At 37.8% G+C, this 6,229-nt stretch overlaps 1 non-coding gene across 1 annotated transcript; it reads right to left on the bottom strand.

Moving 5' to 3' along the window:
* Positions 1-5,134: 5,134 nt before the first annotated feature.
* Positions 5,135-5,241, bottom strand: LOC140828751 (small nucleolar RNA R71). Its single transcript, XR_012117317.1, has one exon. It is a non-coding gene; the product is annotated as a small nucleolar RNA R71 (small nucleolar RNA).
* Between the last annotated feature and the right edge of the window lie 988 nt (positions 5,242-6,229).

Here is a 6,229-nt window from a genome sequence, read left to right as displayed (position 1 = left end):
TGGCCAACTACACTATCATGAGGAGTTTTCATCTCCATTGGTTTTTAAGGTATTTTCTTGCATTGGTCTTTGAGGTTCTCAAATCCTTGTTTTCTCGAACTATGTTTCCTGAAAAATAAACGAGAACCACATGAGAAATAATGGAATTTTGATCAACAAAAATATGTTGTGTGTGCGCTATGTGTTTTCATTGATGTGGCACTTATAACTTCTTTGCGAGATGGAATGATTCTTGTCAGTTTTGAGTCTATAGGCAGCTTGCCAAAATTCTAGAAAATGGGATCTCATCCTTAGTGAATTTGCTGGAGCATCACAATCCCTTGGTGCTGGTGCATTTCTTGTAAGCCCATGGAAGATTACATAAGTTGCACAAGCTATTGACCAACCGAGGAAGGAGCTTTGTTGAGGTGTAAGCAGTTGGTGTTACAAAGGGAGATGATATTGCAAGAACACTGGGATAGATAGTTCACAGTAAGCTATTAAGAAAATATGGCATATACAAGAATCATTTGCACTCAGACAAATCATCGAATGCCTTAAACGCAAATGAAAGTGGAGGTTACCAATTTACTCGTGTCTATGAGGGTGATCGAATCTGGATATCTAGATAAGGGAAGGTCGCTTCACGACAAGTAGGATAAATGTGATTCTTGCTGGACTTGTGGGTGCAACCACCACCGAGAAACGAGACCACATAAGAGTGTGATGAAGAAAGATGTGAACTTGGGCTGAAAAAAGAAAAGAAAAGAAGAAATGTGCAAACATGATATTTCCTGGAATAACAGAGAGGTGTTTGAAATTAGATGGAATAAATAAATCAAACATATAATGAAGAGTTTAAAGATTGTGATAGAAATATGGGAGTGTTTTGTGAGGAAAGGGGAATTTGAAAAGGAGATGCTGAGGAACAAGTGTTTCTCATTGCAAATGGGTTACACTAATGAATCTTAGGTTGAGAAACACCAGAGGAATTAGGGGATTCAGGAAATGGACACTTGGATTTAACATGTTGAAAGAAGAACACGTGTCTCAGCTATCAATTCATCTTCAAGTCCATAGAATCATTCCTTTCAACCATATGATTCTATGATGGGCTCATATTTGAATAGCTTGAATTCCAAACGTAACAGATTAGACATAGCCACTTTAGCCAAATAGTTAAAATTGGGCCAAATTGGTAAATGGCCCAAATTTGCTGGGGGCTTCTATTGTCATTTGATTTCAAAAATTTGGACTAAAATATCTTGTTCTTATGGGCTAAATCTGCATCACTTATTAATAGGTATATGAATTAAGGCTTTTGGATCATTATTGACTATTATTTTTAGATATTTATTAGTTTATTGCTTTTTGTTATTCTTTATCTAAGTTTTAATGGGTTTTTGTTCTTGCTCTTTTTTGGTTCTTCAAGGGATGTGGGGAGTGTGAAATCTTTAATGTGTGTTGATTTTTTTCTTTGATTATTGACAAATATTAAGTGAATGACTTGTTTTTGTGGTTTTAGACCTCTGCCACCTCTCCCAAATCTTGAGGTTTCCGAAGAGACTGTTGTGCATGCTGCTGATGAGATGCGAGTCTGGGTAAACTTTGCATTGTCAATTGCACGTAACATTGTGATTGCTGGAAATCTTATACTCTTTTCTCAGGTGTTCTAGCTTGTTTTCCTACATTAATACAATATTCTTATGATCAGTATTATACATGTACTGATTGAGGGATTATTCATGTCTTCTTGGATTTTTGTTTGTTAGGATGCTACAGGCCTATGTATTATTTCTTATGTTGGTAGTTTATTCAACTTTCTGACTTTGCTCTACATTGGTAAGTGTTGAATTCTCTGCAACGGATTACCTTATTTTTTGTTCTTCACAATAATATTAATGTTGGGTTTTGTCTTGCTGTGTTCTTCTTAGTCTGTCACTCCCTGTTTTGTACAACAAGTTTCAAATTCCAATAGATGAAAAGCTGAATGTTGAATATGATGTAGCTCGAATACAAAATCAGAAAATTGCTGACATGATGCTGAGCAAGAGTCTACTGAGCCTACAAACAAGGAGAAGAAAATCCAGTAGATCCACTTTAATCCTACAATTGAATGTGTCTTGTCATAACGTTTCTTATTGCTTTACACATGATTTATTCAAGCACATTTTTGTTAGCGAAACACAAAATGAGCGTGTCTTGTCTAGATAACATGGTTTTGTGTCATGGATTTTTTTATTAATTGATACACGAAATCAAGCATCAGGAGAAGCATTTCTCAAAGAAATATTTTGATTGCATATTTCTTGGTTGATGCTGCATTGACTTGCCAATTAAAACGTTATATTTTCTTTGTGCACCTGGTGTTTATTAGTTGTGGCAGTTGAGTGAGAGGCTCCCGGGATACAAATTTAATTTGAAGTTAATTAGATTTGTTAATTGATTAGACCTCAGTAAAAGAAGAGATCTTCACTTCTTTACATATATGGTATTTGCATTATGATGAGCTACGAATAGCACATACTAGAAAAACCTACCACCCTATCACCTTGATGCAGCCTTTTTTCTTCTGCCGTTAAAGGATAAGAAAAATATGCAGCTTCTGCTAAGGTGTGTGGGATAGTTTTACTTACAATTCAGCGATATCAAGTGCCCTTTTTTGGTTTTCATTGGAAACATGTAGAAATATCATATTCTGTTGATCAGAGAGCTTTCAGTAATTTATACTCTACCTATTTTTTTTGAAACGGTATCTTTGTTCCTGTAAGGAGGACACACTACCATCAAATTTTTCATTTTTTATTTGCATGTGTATGATTACTACGTCCACGGAAGATGAGTTTGTTAGCTGATGCAAAATGCACACGAATACACACCACACACAATTTGAATGTTAGCTTATGTTTTTTCAACTCATATAGGATAAATATTTGTGACAGAACATATTACATTGGAACCGGTAGATGTAGAATCTGAGTTGCTTGAGCTTGATAGCAAATACCGTTGACCCCAGAGCTGTTGTGCATATATTTACCCTCTAACATGTCGATGTAATTTTTAGGTAGCTTTTGCTTGTTACGTAACGGCTAACAGCACTGTGAAATGAGTTTTGCAAAAGATATGGAGAGGAGGGTGATAGGACTCGTTTTTCGTGTTTTTAGTGTTGGTTTTGAGTCGCATTCATGCATCATATTAGTTTGTTTTAGTTTAATTTAGCATTTTTCTAGCATTATTTAGCATATGACTGATCTCGTGTAGTTGGTGGTTATTTTGTAAGAATTGAACCAAAAAGTCGGAGAATATTTGCCAAAGCATCGAGAAGGACTCGCTAGGGCGGTCAAAATTGACCGCCCCAGCGAGCATGTTGGTCTGGCCGAGGAGTTGTTGCGCAAGCGTCTCGCTAGGGCGGTCAAAAGTGACTGCCCCAGCGAACCCAGGGACATGGCCGAGGAATTTTCTGCGAGAACCTCTCGCTAGGGCGGACACTTTTGACCGCCCTAGCGAGCCGCGAGATTTGAAAAGATTTGTTTCATTTTTTATAGACTCTATCCTACACCATAGACCTAATACACGAGGGGGACGCCTTTTTTAAACTTTATCATTTTTTTCATCATATTTTTCTTGGAGAAAAGGCTAGGAGCAAAGGAGCTTTCGAAGACCTCGAGATTTCCACGCGTCGTGGCCGTCATCCGTCGTCATCTTTAGTATTTTCATTATTCAGTTTTTAATTCTTAGATTGTTGTTGGTTTTTATTATGAATTTTAGTAGCTAAACTCTAGATTTGTTGGGATTTGAGGGGATCCTACCCCGTACTCGTTGTTTAACATTATTTATCGACGGTTTTATTAGTGATTTGTTTATGTTATTGTTCTTTCTTGTTTCAATCGAAGCCTAGCTAACTTCCTTTGATTATTTCATGTTGTTAATGATTTCGATAGAATAATTAACAATAGGATCGAATAGTATAGACCACGGATTTACAATTTTAGTAGATATACGGAATTGGATACGTGTCGATAGCGATAATTCACCCGGATGAAAGCTAGTGGACTCCATGGAACGTAATGCAATCTTGAACTGTTAAATAATTGAGGATACTTGATTACTGCATGTTTATGATTAGTATTAATATAGCTCGACAGATTATATTAATTAGTCTAGGGAATTCCGTCGAATGCACGATTAAAAGTCGAGTGTAATTATTTAAACACGAGTGGTAGGTGAACTGAAAATTCCCAACAGATTCGTTTCTCATTTGATTTTAATCCAAATTAATCATTGCTTTCTTTGAAACGTTTTCTTTGCATTTTAATTAATTTAGTTATTTGATATACAGTAGTTAATCATCAACTCATTCTATCGTTGCTAAAGAGTTTTACTTGAAAATAAAAATATTGTAACGCAGTCCTTGTGGATCGATACTCGTATTCACTTACGTTTATTATAACTTGACTATCGTGCACTTGCGATATTTAAATCGAGCGTTCAATTATAAAATAAATTTTGGGACTATTCACTGTGCAAGTTTTACTCGATCAAGTTTTTGGCGCCGTTGCCGGGGACTGTTGATTCACAAATTTTTATTTTTCATTTAAATTCTTTAGTATTATTTATTTTATTGTTATTTGATACTCTCATTGTGTTGCAGATTTTTCTTGTGGTGCATGCGAAGATCACTCGAGTGTAAGCTTGAGCCTTTTGACCCCGAGATCGAACGCACAGCTAGACGTCGACTGCAGTAGCAAAGAGCGAAGAAAAGAATGGAAGGCGATCAACAAAGAGAGGAGCCAAGGCGTATACCGATCTTGGATTATGCACAGCCGTCTCTTGATGGAGCACGTCCAAGCATCGTTAGACCAGTCATCCGAGTCAATCAGTTTGAGATCAAGCCAGCTATCATTCAGATGATTCAGAACACTGTCCAATTTGGGGGAAGTGCACTTGACGACCCCAACTCTCATATAGCTGACTTTCTTGAAATTTGTGATACTTTTAAGTTTAATGGCGTGTCTGATGATGCTGTTCGTTTGCGTTTATTTCCATTTTCACAGAGAGGTCGTGGTTAAACTGTTTACCTGTAGGGTCTATTACTACATGGGAGGATATGGCAAAGGCATTCCTAATCAAGTACTTTCCTCCGTCGAAGACTATGAAGCTTAGAGCCGACATTACTACTTTTGCCCAATATGAGCAAGAGTCAATTTACGAGGCATGGGAGCGCTACAAGGACTTGTTGAGGAGATGTCCACACCATGAGCTGCCTCTTGGGTTAGTTGTTCAAACTTTCTACTACGGTATGCTTACTCCTAACCGTACTATGATAGATGCTGCTGCCTGTGGTAACCTACTGAGAAAGACGGCGGAGGAAGGATATGAGTTATTGGAGGAGATGACTGCTAGTAGCTATCATCCTCAGTCTGATAGGCAGAGACGAGGTGCTGGAGTTAATCAAGTTAATGATTTGTCGGCGGTCTCAGCACAGTTAGAGGCTTTGAATAGAAAGATTGATGGGATGAGCATGAGTGGGTCGGCTATGCGTCTGCAAGAAATTTTCTGTGATAAGGGTGGGGGTGAGCATGATGTGCAGGATTGCCAAGATGGCAATCCATTCTATGTGCCTGAGGGAGCACCGGTAAAACAAGTGGGATTCCAGAACCGTCCTAGAAATGACCCTTATTCAAACACATATAATCAGGGATGGAGGAATCACCCAAACTTTTCATGGGGAGGTCAAAACAACCAAAATCGCCAACAAAGAGGTCCACCATATGGGATGCACCAAGGATTCAAGCCAGAACCGCCTCGGGAGGAGAAGTCCAATTTAGAGCAAATGATGACTAAATTTATTTCTGCAACAGAGACGAGATTTCAGAATCAAGATGCATCCATAAAGGGGTTAGAGAATCAAATTGGACAATTGGCTAAGTTGATTGCTAATAGGGAGCAAGGAGCTTTGCCAAGCAACACGGAAACTAACCCAAGAGAACATGTGAAGGCGGTGGGTAGTGGAAAAGCACTCGAGTCTAATGAGGAAAAGACCAAGCACGGTGAGGATGAGGTGGAAAATCGAGGAGGTAAGTCTTCTAACTCTTCATCTACACCTATTGCACAAAATAAAATTATTATCCCTCCACCTTTTCCTGCAGCAATGAAGAAAGCTAAATTAGATGCACAATTTGGTAAATTTCTTGAGATATTTAAAAAATTGCATATTAACATTCCTTTTGCTGATGCTTTATTGAATATG

This window comes from Primulina eburnea, chromosome 3 (assembly GCF_022965805.1).
Source record: "Primulina eburnea isolate SZY01 chromosome 3, ASM2296580v1, whole genome shotgun sequence".
In the NCBI taxonomy this organism is placed as follows: Eukaryota; Viridiplantae; Streptophyta; class Magnoliopsida; order Lamiales; family Gesneriaceae; genus Primulina; species Primulina eburnea.
This window is presented reverse-complemented; position numbering and strand designations above follow the sequence as displayed.